This window comes from Salvelinus sp. IW2-2015, linkage group LG20, assembly GCF_002910315.2.
Source record: "Salvelinus sp. IW2-2015 linkage group LG20, ASM291031v2, whole genome shotgun sequence".
Taxonomy (NCBI): Eukaryota; Metazoa; Chordata; class Actinopteri; order Salmoniformes; family Salmonidae; genus Salvelinus; species Salvelinus sp. IW2-2015.
In genome coordinates this window covers 15,961,482-15,978,662 of record NC_036860.1, presented here as the reverse complement: position 1 = coordinate 15,978,662, position 17,181 = coordinate 15,961,482, and the positions used below count along the sequence as shown (strand labels likewise).

The following is a 17,181-nucleotide window of genomic DNA, read 5'->3' as shown; positions in this document are numbered from 1 at the left end:
CGCCGCGGCCCCGGGCAGGAGGAGACTCGGCAGCTCCGGGCAGGAGGGAGACTGGCAGCTCCGGGCAGGGGGAGACTCTGGCAGCTCCGGGCAGGAGGGAGACTCTGGCAGCTCCGGGCAGGAGGGCGCTCTGCAGCTCCGGGCAGAGGGCGGCTCTGGCAGCTCCGGCACGGGCGGCTCTGGCAGCTCCTGACTGACGGGCGGCTCTGGCAGCTCAGGACAGACGGGCGAACCTGGAGGGAGGAGACAGAGAGACAACCTGGTGCGTGGGGCTGCCACCGGAGGCCTGGTACGTGGAGGAGGTACCGGATAGACCGGACCGTGGAGGCGCACTGGAGGTCTCGAGCACCGAGGCTGCACAACCTTTCCTGGCTGGATACGCCCCGTAGCCCGGCCAGTGCGGCAAGGTGGAACAGACCGCACTGGGCTGTGCTGGCGAACCGGGGACACAGTGCATAGGGCTGGTGCCATATACCCCGGGCCGAGGAGACGCACTGGAGACCAGATGCGCTGAGCCAGGTTTCATAGCACCTGGCTCGATGCCCACTCTAGCCTGGCCGATACGAGGCGCTGCGATGTAACGCACCGGGCTATGCCTGCGCACCGGGGACACCGTGCACCTCACGGCATAACACGGTGCCTGCCCGGTCCACCTCTCTCCACGGTAAGCACCGGGAGTTGGCTCAGGTCTCCTACCTGACTTAGCCACACTCCCCGTGTGCCACCCCCCCAAMAKATTTTTGGGGCTGCCTCTCGTCCCAGCCGCGCTGCCGTGCTGCCTCCTCATACCACCGCCTCTCGGCTTTGGCTGCCTCCATCTCTTCCCGGGGGCAGCGATATTCCCCAACCTGTGTCCAGGGTCCTTCTCCGTCTAGAATCTCCTCCCATGTCCATGTGTCCAGATTGCACTGCTCCTGGTTCCCACGCTGCTTGGTCCTTTTTTGGTGGGTAGTTCTGTCACGGCCATTTAAAGGAGTGGACCAAGGCGCAGCGTGATTAGAATCCATTCCTCTATTTATTTAAAGAAAGAACACTTTAACAAACTCACAAAACAACAAAACGAACCGTGACACCAACGTAGTGCTCACAGGCAACTAAAACAAGGACAACTACCCACAAAACCAACTTGGAAAATGGCAACCTAAATAGGCTCCCCAATCAGAGACAACGATAAACAGCTGTCTCTGATTGGGAACCCATCCAGGCCACCATCAACCTAAATACCCCTAGACAATACAAATCCCCATAGATAACAAAAACCCTAGACAAGACAAAAACGCATAGACMATACAAAAACTAAACAAACCACCCTTGTCACACCCTGACCTAACCAAATAATAAAGAAACCAAATATAACTAAAGTCAGGGTGTGACATACTTGGACATTATTTTGTGTAGGTCGCTGACAAAAAATGACTTTTAAATCCGTTTTAATCCCACTTTGTAACACAACAACATGTGAAAAAAAGTAAAGGGGTGTGAATACTTTCTGAAGGTACTGTATGTTCCAAAGTAAGATTGATAAGTGATGAGACACTCGTTATGCTTTGTCAACACAAATGGCACCCTATTCCCTATTTAGTGCACTATTTTAGGGAATAGGGTGCTATTTGTCATCACACCCCACCACTAGCCAGATGCTCTTTACACGTAGTTCATAGCTTGGAAGCAACATCATCTACATGATTGGGTTTCCCACCGCCGTGCACCGAAACCTGATTGATTCGTTAGGAAGGCGCTTGTGACTCCGATACAGCCAGCTGGTGTTGGAAGCTGGCAGGTTTGGGGCAGAAACAAACTGTGAAACGGGAGGGAGGGAGAGGTGGGAGMGCGGAAGGGGGTATACATGTGTGTCCTGCTATTGCTGTAGACTAAGAGAGCACAGAACTGGTCTTGGTATGGTGTCGGATGGTGGTGGTGATGACAGACAGCAACAGAACACACACTAATTTAACTGTCCAAACAACTGTCCAAAAATACACCTACTGTACACGTTCTATTAAACATGGTGAAATATGAAGTGGCACACTCATTAAATGTTAATTGTATGAAACAGAAACAGACATTTTACAATGATTTTAACTGCTGTGAAGGTCTCAGAAATATTTTGAAGCTGTATGTAATGAATTCCACTTACGTTTGTATCTGAAAAACCTGTCAAGTAAATACTTGTCTATTCGAACTAGAAATCATTATGTACAGTAATTTGTTATTGGTTGACATTGCAACTGCCACTGTAAATGAAAGACAATCAGAACAGCTCATGAGGTAAGTTTTGCCCTGAATCAGATAGACTCCAAATACACCACCTTGTTGATCTCAAACTATACAGGGATTCAGTAATCACACKTTTTTTTACCAGATGATCAACTAAAACTACAAAGTACAATAAATTACTAAATGTAAGCATGGCTGTTTCTGTTGATCCATTGATTTTAACTGAATCCACATTCAGACCAGCTGACACCTAGGAATAGAGAAAGGTTTATATATTTTTTATTTATCCTTTATTTAACTAGGTAAGTCAGTTAAGAACAAATTCTTATTTACAATGATGGCCTACCCCAGCCAAACCCTAACCCGGACGACGGTGGGGCAGTTGTGCACTGCTCTATGGGACTCCCAATCATGGTCGGTTGTGATACAGCCTGGAACAGCCTCGAACCAGAGTCTGTGGTGACACCTCTAGCAGTGAGATGCAGTGCCTTAGACCACTGCGCCACTCGGGAGCCCCAATATGATTGGACCTGAACACGTGTGTATTACAGGACACATATAGTGCTGGTACATGGCATTTTCAGGTACTTATTTCAACTTCTGATGTAACTAACAACCATTTGCTTATTTCAGTGATCAAACAAAACAGTTGCGAGTGAGTAATAAGAATATTTGGTAAAGAAATACTGTATATTGTAAAATATCCATAATACCAAGTGAGTAGGCTATCATTCTGCTTTTAATAGTGGGAAAAATGCATGATACATCAACTTTATTTTGATTATTCATCTTTCAACGAGGTAAACAAAAAAAAGTATGTATTGTTATTTACTCAAAACATTTGGATCTGCCAAAGGAGTGGTTAAAACATGCTAATAATGGTCCTCTGAGTATATCAAAAAAAGTTTGGTATACCTCCACTGGTATGTCATCCAGCCCTGGAGTTTTCCCAGACTTAAAGGCTTTAATTGCATCAAGAAGTTCCTCCTCTATAATTTGGCCTTCACATGAGTCTTTCTGTACAGATGTTAATTTTACATTATTAATATAAATAAAATCCATACAATTAGCTTCGGTTAGTGGAGATGGAGYAGACTGAAATGAAAAGTACTTTACTTCCTCTTTCAAAATATTGTTTGGTGAATCATGAGTGACTCCATCATTTGTAAGAAGTTTCAGTAAAAAGAAAATTGGTAGCATTTCTATGTTGAAGATTGAAAAATAATTTGGTGCCTTTTCCCCCATATTCCATCCAGTTCGCTTTATTTTTTATAATATATTACACTGGATCTTTGTTGAATTAGTTCCTCCATTTATTTTTGTTTTTCCTCTACTTTYAGCCTCTATGGTAGCCTCTGTCGTAGTTAAAAACAAGTTATAGTGTCACGCCCTGGCCTTAGTATTCTTTGTTTTCTTTATTATTTTAGTTAGGTCAGGGTGTGACATGGGGAATGTATGTGTTTTTTGTAGTGTCTAGGGTGGTTGTAAGGTTTAGGGGGTTTATTAGAGTAGTTGGGTTTATGTTTAGTATAGTAGTCTAGCTGTGTCTATGTTGAACGTAAGTAGCTTGTGTGTGCACTTTCGTTTGTAGCTTCACGGTCGTTTGTTGTTTTGTATAGTTTGTATAAGTGTTTCGTTTCGTGTTCATCTTCGTCGGTCTAATAAAAGAAGATGTATTCATATCCCGCTGCGCCTTGGTCCGTCTCTCCACACGAACGTGACATATAGGCTTTGATAGGCTTTGATTCAATTTCCAATGTCCTCGCCGACGTGGAAATTCTGTAAGAGTAATATATATGCCAATTATGTGATGGTCCGACCGCATTCTGTCCTCAATCAACACTTTTGGTGCCAGAGAGAACGACATAAGAAAGTAATCAAGATGATTAGCTTGTTTAAGCCCCCTCCATGTATGTCTCACTAGGTCAGGGTATTTAAGCCTCCATATATCCACTAATTCCAATATATCCATGACATTCATGAATTCCTTAAGTGCCTGAGGGTGATAGTTTGTAGTGTGATTTCCTTTACGGTCCATAAAGGTATTTAAAACCGTATTATAATCTCCCAACATAATAATGGAGCCTTGTGTTGCTTGTAGGGTTGATACATTTTCAAAGAAGCGTGGATCATCATTATTTAGACCGTATAGGTTAATAAGCCATATCTGTTTATGGTCCAATAACATATTTAAAAAGATCCATCTACCAAACAGGATCTGTTTGGACAATTTGCACATTTGGATCAACATTTCTGTTGATTAAGATCATCACCCCTTTTGAATTTCTTTACCCATGGGCAAAAAATATTTCACCCCCCAGTCCTTTTTCCACAAAACTTAATCTAAAATTGTTGAATGAGTTTCCTGTAAACAATAGATAATATATTCCTTCTCTTTTATCCAGGTAAATACTGATCGTCTTTTCTTAGTATCTGCTAAGCCATTACAATTATAACTGGCTATACTTATTTCACCAATTACAATAATGAGACACAAGTTTCAATTCTATTTATCTTAATATATGTTTGTAATCGTACAATTAAAAAGTACTATGATGATTGAGTGTCTATATAGCTGTACCGTGATATTTGCATTGCCACTAAATAAACTCCAATTGGTCCCCACTATTCCACCTGCTAAAACCCCTCCCCATCCCAAGTTGGGTTGTCATCACAATGTCCGGCAGACCACACCCAACCACCCGGATCCCATGGTCCCGGAGAGACCAGGACCCATCCTTCGAAAAGAGCACACAGTGCCACCCACAGAACAGAAGCAGATCAACCGCCAAAAGCATTTCCATCGGCCTCACCTCGATTTGTATTACATATAGCTATAAAAAAATAAATATATTGAAAAAAAATCCTGTTTATCTTTATTTCCATAATTAGCTATTCATATTTGTAGTAATCTAGGCAGTTTATGCAAAGGACCTTCGCTGGAGAACCCGTGCCAGGGACCGACGCTGGAGACCCCGGGCCGGGGACCGTCGCTGGAGACCCCGGGCCGGGACACCTCGCTGGAGACCCCGGACTGGGGATCGTCGTTGGAGGTTCCGGACTGTGGCCCGTCGTTGGAGGTTCCGGACTGAGTGCCGTACGCCGGATGCTCTGACTGGGTACTGTCACCGGAATTCTGGAATGGGTACTGTCGCCAGAAGCTCTGGACTGGGTACTGTCGCCGGAACTCTGGACTGGGTACTGTCGCCGGAAGCTCTGGACTGGTACTGTCACGGAAGCTTGGCTATGGAAGCGCACTGGAGCTGATGCGTGGTGCGGAACTGTGGGTACCGGGCTGAGGACACGCAACTCAGGGCGAGTGCGGGAAGCGGCACAGGCCGTACTGGACTGTGGAAGCACACTGGAGGCCTGATGCGTGGTGCCGGAACTGGTGGTACCGGGTGAGGCACGCACCTCAGGGCGAGTGCGAGAGGCGGAACAGGCCGTACTGGACTGTGGAAGCGCACTGGAGGCCTGGTGCGTGGTGCCGGCACTGGTGGTACCGGGCTGGGGACACGCACCTCAGGGCGAGTGCGGGGAGGAGGCACAGGATACACTGGGCCGTGGAGACGCATTGGAGATCTGGAATGTAGAGCTGGCTCAATGRGTCCTGGCTGGATGCCCATTCTAGCCTGGCAAATGCGAGGAGCTGGAATAAAGCGCACTGGGCTATGAATGCAAACTGGAGACACCATGCTCATTTCTGCATAACACGGTGCCTGACCAGTCACACACTCCCCACAGTAAGCACGAGGAGTTGGCTCATGTCTCCAACCTGACTCAGCCAATCTCCTCGTGTGCCCCCCAAATGTATTAGGGCTGCCTCTCGTGCTTGCCTTGTTTGTATTTCTCCTKGTTATATCGCCGTTACGTTTTCGCTGCCTCTATTTCTTCCTTCGGACGGCGATACTCCCCCGCCTGCGTCCAGGGTCCTGCTCCATCCAGTATCTCCTCCCAGGTCCATTTCTCCATAAAACGCTGCTCCTCCTTTTCACGCTGATTGGTGCTTTTGTGGTGGGTTCTTCTGTCACGGCAGTCATAAGGAGGAGACCAAGGCGCAGCGTGGTATGCGTACATTCTTCTTTAATCTAAGAATGAACACTGAACAAAACTAACAAAATAACAAAACGAACCGTGAAGCTATACAAATGAGTGCTGACAGGCAACTACACATAGACAAGAACCCACAAATACCCAAGGGAAAATGGCTACCTAAATATGGTCCCCAATCAGAGACAACGATAAACAGCTGCCTCTGATTGGGAACCATATCCGGCCACCATAGACATATATATACCTAGACCTACAAAACCCCTAGATATARAAAAGCCCTGGACAAGACAAAACTAYCATACCCACCCTAGTCACACCCTGACCTAACCAAAATAATAAAGAAAACATAGATAACTAAGGTCAGGGCGTGACACATACACTCAGATGCTCAGCAGTTGCACCATCACAGAGCCCATCTCAAGTGTATATAGGTTCAGAATTTTTGTGAAATAGCACAGTTACAAATATWTGGAAAATAGAAATCAAAGTGGATGGACATCAGAAACAGAGGAAGGCCAGGACTAAAAACAAACCAAATATAACTATTGTAAAATAGATTGTGTCTGTAAAATGTGTATAGTATGTATAAACTGGAAGTAGAAGCCTAAGTGTTATTGTTTATTAGTTTACTCCAATTGGGGGAGCGGTGGWAGGGTTTGTGGGAATAATAAAGGATGGTATATTCTAAAAAAAAGTGTGTATGTGTATATATGTGTATATATATGTGTATATGTATGAATGTTTATTTATATGAATGAAAGAATGACGAATGAATGAATGAACAAATTAAATTKTATTTTCGTGTCAAATCGCCAATTGGCAACCCATCCCTTATGGGATTAATTGACACATAAACAAGCTAATCTAGGCAGAGTTCRTCTGTCCASTGTCTGTGTTGTTTTGCCCATCTTAATATTTTCTTCTTATTGGCCAGTCTGAGATATGGCTTTTTTGCAACTCTGCCTAGAAGGCCAGCATCCCGGAGTCGCCTCTTCATTGTTGACGTTGAGACTGGTGTTTTGCCGGTACTATTTAATGAATTCGTAATGTCCTTTCTTTTTCCATTTCACAACAATACTGACCTGTTTCAATACGCAGAGGCAATATCCCTGATCTTACCTGTACATAGCGATCTCTTGCTAGGTAGGTTATACATAATATATGTCTCACACACGAATTCACCCTTAATCAAACAAAAGGCTCTCAATTTGGGTTTATGATTAATCTCCTCCACCAATTTTTTTTCATATTGCATCAACAGTTTATTTGTAATCATATCTATGTCTCCCTTAATTTGGTTTTCATACAGATATTCACAGTCAGACTGTTGAAAAAGGTCAGACATTTCAGTTGCCCACTATGGATAGATCCCATTGAAAAACTTTACTAGTATGTACAGTATATATATATATATATTTACCCCAAAAAGATATGGGGGATTGGAAATGATGCAGACAATTACATTGATGGAAGCAACAATCTATCTGTAATATTAAAGCTGATCTATCCCTTACGTAAAAAAAAAAATATATATATATATATATATATATGTATAAAAAATGTTAAATATATAAATACAGATCCAAAACCGTGAGAACTATTCAATAATGTTGTTCCTGGGAAGAATTATTATTTTGAAAATGTTATAATGTTCAATTGATATATATATCGGGTGGCAGGTAGCCTAGTGGTTAGAGTGTTGGACTAGTAACCGAAAGGTTGACAGATTGAATCCCTGAGCTGACAAGGTAAAAATCTGTCATTCTGCCCCTGAACAAGGCAGTTAACCCACTGTTTTTAGGCTGTCATTGAAAATAAGAATTTGTTCATAACTGACTTGCCTAGTTAAATAAAGGTAAAATGTATATATTACTTGGCTAGATTTTGAAACATTGATTCCTGGTGCAATTGTCTAGACTGTTTAGTGAGAGGAGAATGACTCTCTTTACTAATAGCCTAGTTAACTGTACCTATATTTGACTATGAATTCTCATCAGTGTGTGTGTTCCCATTAGACCCATGCAGGTTCAGAACAGTTTTAGAACAGCTTAAGCATTAACATGTTGCCCCAGGTTCAATTCGTTATGTCCCAGATGTACAGCAGGTTGGGAGCAGGTAGAAAACGTAATCTGTGCCAGCTGGTGTGCTTCACGTTGTAGCTGCTCAATACAGTTTCTAAGATGCCAGCGGCGAACCATACCAGAGATTTTAAGATCCATACCGTTCTCTTAGACTCCTCTCTGACCCTTTCCGGCCCTCAGAACAATATGTATGCTTATCATAACATGATTATAAACGTGTATTTCTGTACAACAACTGTTATTTTAACAGAGACTGTAGGCTACATCCAAAATGTCAGTTGTCAGATTTTCAGGGTAATGAATCTGCACTAGACAGCTGTTGAAGAAAGAGGTGGTGAATTACCTTGTGATGTGATGATCCCTATTTGTTCAAGTTAAAGTTCCCTTTCTCCAACTGCTCTAAAACAGAGGTACAGAGATTTCCACAGAGGTTTTCCAGTTCCCCTTCTGCTCGCTAAGGTTCTTTAGCCAAACTGTAGCATGTTCTCTGCTGGGTTCTGGCTAATTCTCTTCAGATCCTTTATGGGTAGAACCACTCCATCCGAGTGAGGCAGAACCGGAAAAAGCCGCTGAGCTTCTTCATCTCGATCGGTCCTGGTTGTCAATAGTCTCTTTCTCCGTTCAGGAAAAGTGTCTGCACAACACAACGCAGTGACAGGACAGGGACTGTACCGCTACACAACACCTGTTCCAGCAAGACGCACTCGATAGGTGCTCTGGGTTCTGTGTGCTCTCGTTTTCAGAAATAGATAGATGAGAAAATTGGGAAGGAAAGTAGCCCTTCGCAAATGACCAGAACCCCCAAAGGTAACCTCTCTAGGTAACAATTTTCTGGGAAAAGAAGCATGATATTTCGGTCCGAATGATCTTTGAGGATCTCTCTCTCTCTCTCTCTCTGGAGGGGTCCACTTGTTTAACGTTTCCCCCAACCTTGTCCAATCCATACAGTCACCCTCTTTTCTTTCTCTGTCTCTCGCTCTTTCTCTCTATCTCTGCTATCTGATCCAGGTCTGCTGCAGTTCTATCTCTCGCTCACTCACTGTTGATCACTGCCCCCTCTCTCTCTACCTCCCTCTTTCTGTTTCTTTCTCTCCCTTTCCGTCTGTGTCACTGTAGTTGGCATTTTTAGACTATGCGCTTGTCCGCTCCCGAAGAACTGCGTTGGCACTGAGATGCAGTCTGATGCTCAGTGTACACACAATCAACTGAACACACATTAGGTAACACACATTTTCAACAACCTTGACACCATACATAAACATATTAATTATAATATTGCAGAGTCCAAAACATACACAAGTTTATACACATAAAATACACAATCCATTACCTGCACTACCTGTTGGTGTAGTCATGAATGTGTTGGTTGATTTCTTGTTGCCAGTTTAAACTTACATAGATTGTTGATGTTTATTTGTGTGAGTGTGTGTGCATGCGTATGTGTGCATGCGTGTGCGTGCGTATATGCCTTTGTGTTACGCCGCCACCTTGAAAACTGTCTTGGGGTTAAGGTGGTGTGGTCTTGTTCTTTTAATACTTACAGTAATCAAACACGAGGGGTTGCGCCATAATTCTCAGTGCTGTATGAGAGTGAGTGGGTGAGTGTGTGTGGATGGGTGTGTGCCAACCCCCCCCCGTGTCCTCTGTCCACCCCCACCGCCTTCCTCTCCACCCCCTGTCCGGGCGATCCCTGTGGATGATCTGACCTTTCTGGCTCATTGGGGAGTGTTTGGGAGGTGAGGCTATATCCCAAATAAAAATGTATCCACAATTGTTACACAACCCCCCTTACATAAGAGTGAGTTGAAATGCTGGAGAGCACAACACCAGCTAGAATACAGTAAGGTTTCACTTACAATATTGGACCTGAAAAAGTGTGGCAGTAAACAGCATTGTAATTACAATTCTTGTGTCAGCTAACATTATGAGAGAGTCAAGTGAATTGTAATATTGAAATCAAAAGAATTGGCAAGGCTATTACATTTACAAATTCACTGGAGAATGTAGAGCATTTATGAAATGCGCATCATGGATGATAAACCATCAAGCATGTTTTGAGATTTGATGGGGGCAAGACAGAGATGTTTTCCGAAATTGTAAATACGGTTTAAGTGGGGGCACAGATTTGTCTTAGTCATTAACAAACAAACACACACACACACACACACACACACACCAACACACAGCACACACACCACACACAGTTTTTTACACACAGGCACACACACACACACACACACACACACACACACACACACACACACACACACACACACAGAGAAAACCCACTTGTGCTCTCCCTCCCTTCGCTGTGCAGGGTTAGACTAGTGAAAGTGATTTAGTGGTTACACAGAGAGCATATGCACACAGCAAGGCATGGTCCTCTTGCGTCATTCATCACTCAGTTGTGCCTAGGTCATTCTCAGATTGTTGCTAGGACGGGGTACACCTATGCTGCTGGGAAAAGTAGGACACGGGATGCTTCCACAATGGCACCCTATTTCATATGTAGTGCACTATTTTGACCAGGGCCCATAAGATCAAATTACATTTTATATATGTCACATGCTTCGTAAACAACAGGTTTACTCAGAGTGAAATGCTTAGTTACGTCCTCTTCCCAACAATGCAGAGAGAAAAATTAAAAAATTATAGAAAGATAACAACACAAGGAATAAATACACAATTTCCTGATGCACCAGGAAATTCAAATGAGACTCACGAGCGGCTGAAAATGAGCTGTTCTATTTCTCTCCAAGATGGGGCAGTCGATTCATTGGTATCAGGGTTTGCCATCAAAATTATGTTCTCTCACTCGCTCAAACGCTAGGCCTAGATCCTATTACTGCAACATTAAAATGTACAAAAATCTATCTGAAATGAAGACATACAAATCAAATTGTATTTGTCACCGAATACAACAGGTGGAGACTTTACCGTGAAATGCTTATTTACAAATCCTTTCCCAACAATGTGGAGTAAAACAATTAAAGGGAACTAGTACATTTCTCTACCATAAGCCGCCTCCAACGTCGTTTTAAAAGATTTCGTTGTACACATTTGCATCTTATCGATGCTAGAGATACCGTGATGAGGCCCATTGTCGTGCCATTCATCTGCCGCCATCACCTCATGTTTCAGCATGAAAATGCACGGCCCCATGTCGCAAGGATCTGTACACAATTACTGCAAGCTGAAAATGTTCCACTTCTTCAATGGCCTGCAAACTTACCAGACATGTCACCCATTGAGCATGTTTGGGATGCTCTGGATCGACGTGTACGAGAGTTTGTTCCAGTTCCCTCCAATATCCAGCAACTTCGCAAAGCCATTGAAGAGGAGTGGGACAACATTCCACAGGCCACAATCAACAGCCMGATCAACTCTATGTGAAGGAGATGTGTCACGCTGCATAAGGCAAATGGTTTTGGTTTTCTGATCCACAGACTGGTTTTCTGATCCACAGACTTTTTTTTGTATCTGTGACCAACAGATGCATATCTGTATTCGTAGTCATGTGAAATCCATAGATTAGAGTGTAGTTTATTTATTTCAATTGACTGATTTCCTTGTATGAACTGTAACTCAGTAAAATCTTAGAAATTGTTAAATGTTGCATTTAAATTTGTGTTCAGTATGCATGTAAGTAGGGGTAAAAGTGACTAGGCAATCAAGATAGATAATAACAGAGTAGCAGCAGTGCATGTGAAGAGTTTAAAAGTGTGAGTGTGTGCGTGTGGCCACAATATTCATGTGTGTGTGAGCGTGTGTGTGTAAGCGTGTGTGTGTGTATGTATGTGTTGGAGTGTCAGTGTAGTATTTCTGAGTGTGTGGGTAGAGTCCAGTGAGTGTGCATGGAGCCGATGCAAGAGAGTCAGTGCAACAAAAAAGTGTGTCAATGCAAATAGTCACTGTAGCCATTTGATTAACTGTTTCTGCAGTCTTATGGCTTGAGGGTAGGAGAGGTTCAGGAGCCTTTTGGTCCTAGAATTGGCGCTCCAGTACCGCTCGCCGTGCGATAGCCGAGAGAACAGTCTATGACTTGGGTGGCTGGAGTCTTTGAACATTTTTAGGGCCTTCGACTGAAACTGTCTGATACAGAGGTCCTGGATGGCAGTGATGTACTACATCTGTAGCGCCTTACAGTCGGATGCCAAGGTGATGCAGCCAGTAAAGATGCTCTCAATTGTGCAGCGGTACAACTTTTTGAGGATCTGAGGGCACATGCCAAATATTTTCAGCCTCCTGAGGAGAAAGAGGAGTTGTTGTGCCCTCTTCACGACTGTGTTGGTGTGTTTAGACCATGATAGGTCCTTAGTGATGTGGACACCGATTAACTTGAAGCTCTCGACCTGCTCCACTACAGCCCCACAATGTGAATAGGGGTGTGCTTGGTCCGCCGTTTCCTGTAGTCCACGATCAGCTCCTTTGTCTTTCTGACGTTGAGGGAGTGGTTGTTGTCCTGGCACCACACTGTCTCATCATCGTCGGTGATCAGGCTTACCACCGTTGTGTCTTTGGCAAACTTAATGGTGGTGTTGGAGTCGTGCTTCGCCACACAGTCGTTGGTTAACAGGGAGTACAGGAGGTGACTAAGCATGCACCCCTGAGGGGGCCRTGCGTTGAGGATCAGTGTGGCAGATGTTATGTTGCATACCCTCACCACTTGGGGGTGGCACATCAGAAAATCCAGGATCCAGTTGCACTATGGTGTTGAACGATGAACTGTAGTCAATGAACAGCATTCTCACATAGGTATTTCTTTTGTCCAGGTGGGAAAGGGCAATGTGGAGTACACAGATTGCATCATCTGTGGATCTGTTGAGGCTGTATGCAAATTGGAGTGAGTCCAGGGTGTCTGGGATGATGGTGTTGATGTGAGCCATGACCAACCTTTCAAAGCTTTTCATGGCTACAGATGGGAGTGCTGCGGGTCGGTGATATTCAGGTTACCATGTCGTTCTTGGGCACAGGGACTATGGTGGTCTGTAATACCTTGGTATTACAGACAGGGTCAGGGAGAGGTTGACAATGTCAGTGAAAACACTTGCCATCTGATCACTGCATGCTCTGAGTACGCATCCTGGCAATCCGTCTGGCCCTGCGGCCTTGCGAATGTTACCCTGTTTAAAGGTCTTACATCAGCTACGGAGTGCGAGATCACACAGATCACACAAGTCTTGGTGCTCTCATGCCTCGAAGTGAGCATTGAAGGCACTTAGCTCGTATGGTAGGCTCTCGTCACTGGGCAGTTCGCAGCTGGGTTTCCCTTTGTAATCCTTAATAGTTTGCAAACCCTGCCACATCCAACGAGCATCAGTAGGACTCGATCTTAGTCCTGTATTGATGTTTTGCCGGTTTGATGGCTCGTAGGAGGTCGTAGCGAGATTTCTTATAAGCATCTGGATTAGTGTCCTGCTCCTTGAAAGCGGCAGCTCTAGCTTTTAGCTCAGTGCGGATGTTGCCTGTAATCCGTGGTTTCTGGTTGGGGTATGTACGGTCACTGTGGGGATGACGTCATCAATGCGCATATTAATGAAGCCGTTGACTGATGTGGTGAACTCCTCATTGTTTTGAATGAATCCCGGGACATATTCTAGTCTGTGCTAGTGAAACAGTCCTGTAGCATCCACTTCATCGGACCATTTCCATATTGAGCTMGTACTTCCTTTTTAAGTTTTTGCTTGTAAGCAGGAAAAAGGAGGATAGAGTTATGGTCAGATTTGCCAAAGGGAAGGCGAGGGAGAGTCTTGTATGCATTTCTGTGTGTGGAGTAAAGGGGGTCAAGAGTTTTGTCGCCTTTAGTTGCACAGGTGACATGCTGGTTAAAATTAGGTAAAAAAATATTTGTTTCCCTGCACACAAGCAGCAATGCCTCTGGATGTGCATTCTTGTTTGCTTATGGTCCTATACAGCTCATTGAGTCTGGTCTTAGTGCCAGCATCAGTTTGTGGTGGTAAATAGACAAGCTATGAAAAATATAGATGAAAACTCTCTTTGTAAATAGTTTGGTCAGTAGCTTATCATTAGTTATTCTAACTGAGGCGAGCAAAAACTCGTAACTTACTTAACATTAGAGATCGCGCACCAGCTGCTGTTAACAAAGAAACACACCTGAGGCTGCTGTCTGATCTAGACAATGCATGGAGAATCCCGTAAGATATTGTATATATTATCCCTGTTCTTGTTCAGTCAAGACTCAAGTCCAGTTGATAGAATTGTCTCAAGCAGAGTTCATCCAGTTTGTTCTCCAGTGACTGCACATTCGCCAACAGAACAGTGAGCAATGGCGGTCTATTTGTTCGCCGACGTAATCTCGTTAGGAGGCCGCCTCACATGCCGCTTTTTCGCCGTTGCTTCCTTTTTCGAGTCCCGGGAATTAGGGCCTGGTCTGAAGTAAGCCAAATGTTTAGAGCTTCCAACTCCAACTCCAATCGAGGTTAGTGATCACTGCTCTGATGTCTAGAAGGCATTTTCGGTCATAGGAAATGATGGCGGACACATTTTGTACCCAAAAAGTTAAGACCAGCATAAAAAAACACACAAAATAGCATAATTGGTCAGGAGCCCGTAAAACGGCAGCTATCCTCTGTAGTGCCATTCTTGATATCAGAGCCATAGGTTTCTGGTCAGGGCTCTGGTCAACAGTAGTCCACTATGTAAGGAATATGGTACCTTTGGTTCCTCTGTCCTTGTTTCCTCAATTCCTCTCAAAGCTCATAGGAGAAGAGGTCTTAGGGAGGGACCTTGAATCCTCACCTCTAATGTTCTTTGAGAAAACAAGGACAATGGAGGCAATGACTTGACAGCTAGTAACGTTTTCAGACACAGCCCAAGTCTCAGTGAGGAACATCTAGTGGCACCTGTGCTCACGTGATTCTCCCACTGGTTGTCTGATCTTCTGAATTCGGTAATGTCATTGTTGTAAGTGAAACAACAGTGAAACAGAGAAGACCCACCCTATAGCGGGATTGAAATTTAAAAGCAACGTTCCTGCGTTTGCAGAGACTGCATTCATGGTAAACACTGCATTGYTCGGCTCAATCGGAAATTCCCTTAAAATGTTTATCGCGATACAAAGCGGATCTTCTGTGTTACGGATTGAATCTAGCCCTAAACCAGTTTGGATTCCAGGCTACTTATCATCCTCACTGTCAACGATAGTGCTGCCAGAGACATTAACAGTCAGTCCATACTTGTGTGGGACTTACATGCTTCATCACATCTCACATCTCTTCCACTCGTCAGATTTATTCTTATTCTCTCTGTTGGCCTCAGAGCCAACTCTGTGTGAGTAATATCTAAACAATGGATACCATGTGCTGTCAAGGAAATAGCTACCATCGCATCGAAGCTATCAGGAAATAGTACACAGTACACACTGCTTGGTCTCCCATGAGTTATCAAGTTACTGATGTTGAAACAGGGGCACAGGTGTGTAGAAAGGGCAGCGTAGCCTCCTCTTTCCTTCCTGTTAGTCTGCTCTAATGTAACTTTAGAGATAATAAAATCCTACACGGTACTTGCCACTGCCAGTATCACTTATTAAGCTCACATATCGGTAACACAACCTTTGTCCTCTGACCATTTTCAATATTTGTTTTATTTTACCACCTTTTGTAGCCCAGACACCCACATCCATTGGGAGCTGCTTCCTGTCTGGTCTAACTAACAGCATGAAGCTGGAAATTGAAAGAACTAAAACGTCCGGTTGGTTGATCTGTGGAAGGATATTAGATACCCCCTCCCACCTCTTCTTCCTCCCCCTCTCTCAGGCCCCAATTRAGAGGGGTAACAGGGGGCTGTTGTAGGGTTTGGAACCTGAGCTGTAGGGTTTGGAACATGGAGTAAGTGTGAGACACCCAATGAGACGGCCTCTCAGCGCGTCCGGATCGTCTAGATCCAAATTTGTGGTTCATTACTGCCATCCGCGTGGGAGGCCTTGATGTTACCTAATCACCTAATGGGCTGCTGAGGGAGGGACGCTAACAAGAGTGTGTGTGTACAATGTTTGTTTGTACTGTGTGTGTGTGGGTGTGTGTGCATGTGTGTGTGTGTGTTGGGTCATGAAATAAATGTTAGGGGAGATCAGACAAGACCGATTAAAAGATAATGGTAAGGTTTGCTATGTCATGACACAAAATAAAAGTAAATAGGCATAATGGCATGAAGAAAAAATGCAATACTCTCCACAATAGCTTTAACGATAAAATGACTGCTATGTGGACCTGTGGTGAACTAACGTGGTGAAACAGAAGAGTTGTTGTTAAGTAATAATTTAACAAGGTTTCCAAATGGACACCTGGTAGCCCAGTGCGGACATATGCTCCCTAGCCAGAGGCAGCCTAACCATGGAATGGGCCCAACTAACCTACAGTCAGCCATGGGTGACCATGTTCCAGATAGGGGAGAATTTAGCCAGTAGCATCACACGCTCTCTCTTTCTTGCTCTCTCCCTTTTCCATTCATTCTCTACTGCCACTATTCCATTCATTCTCTGTAGCCACTATTCTATTATTTTTCAGTCACCGCTATTTCTTGGTCCCTCTACACTGCTGTGGATCCTTGTCTCCTTCTCTCTGATCGTGTACAGATGCCAGTAGCAGTCAGTTATTTCTAAATTTGCCTCACACAAGGAGACCACAGGTAAAGTCTAAAATAGGGAGGGCTGGCAATATTAAACATTAAGGCTACTGTGCATACTGTGATGTTGTCACAACATTGGTAGGATATACCAGGAAAATCGCATATACATGGCCCCATCTGTGTTGTGATACACAGTAGAAACAATTATGTGTATTCACAATTGGATCAGCTGACATACAGAATC

General features: G+C 44.1%; 1 protein-coding gene across 1 annotated transcript in view; it reads right to left on the bottom strand.

Annotated features, from left to right (window-relative positions):
- LOC111982091 (ATP-sensitive inward rectifier potassium channel 12) overlaps window positions 1-9,410 on the bottom strand; it is a 55,581-nt gene extending 46,171 nt beyond the window's left edge. Inside the window, exon 1 of the mRNA XM_024013643.2 lies at window positions 8,695-9,410. The gene's annotated coding sequence lies outside the window, so the exon portion shown is untranslated. The remainder of the gene's footprint in view (window positions 1-8,694) is intronic.
- Window positions 9,411-17,181: the final 7,771 nt, after the last annotated feature.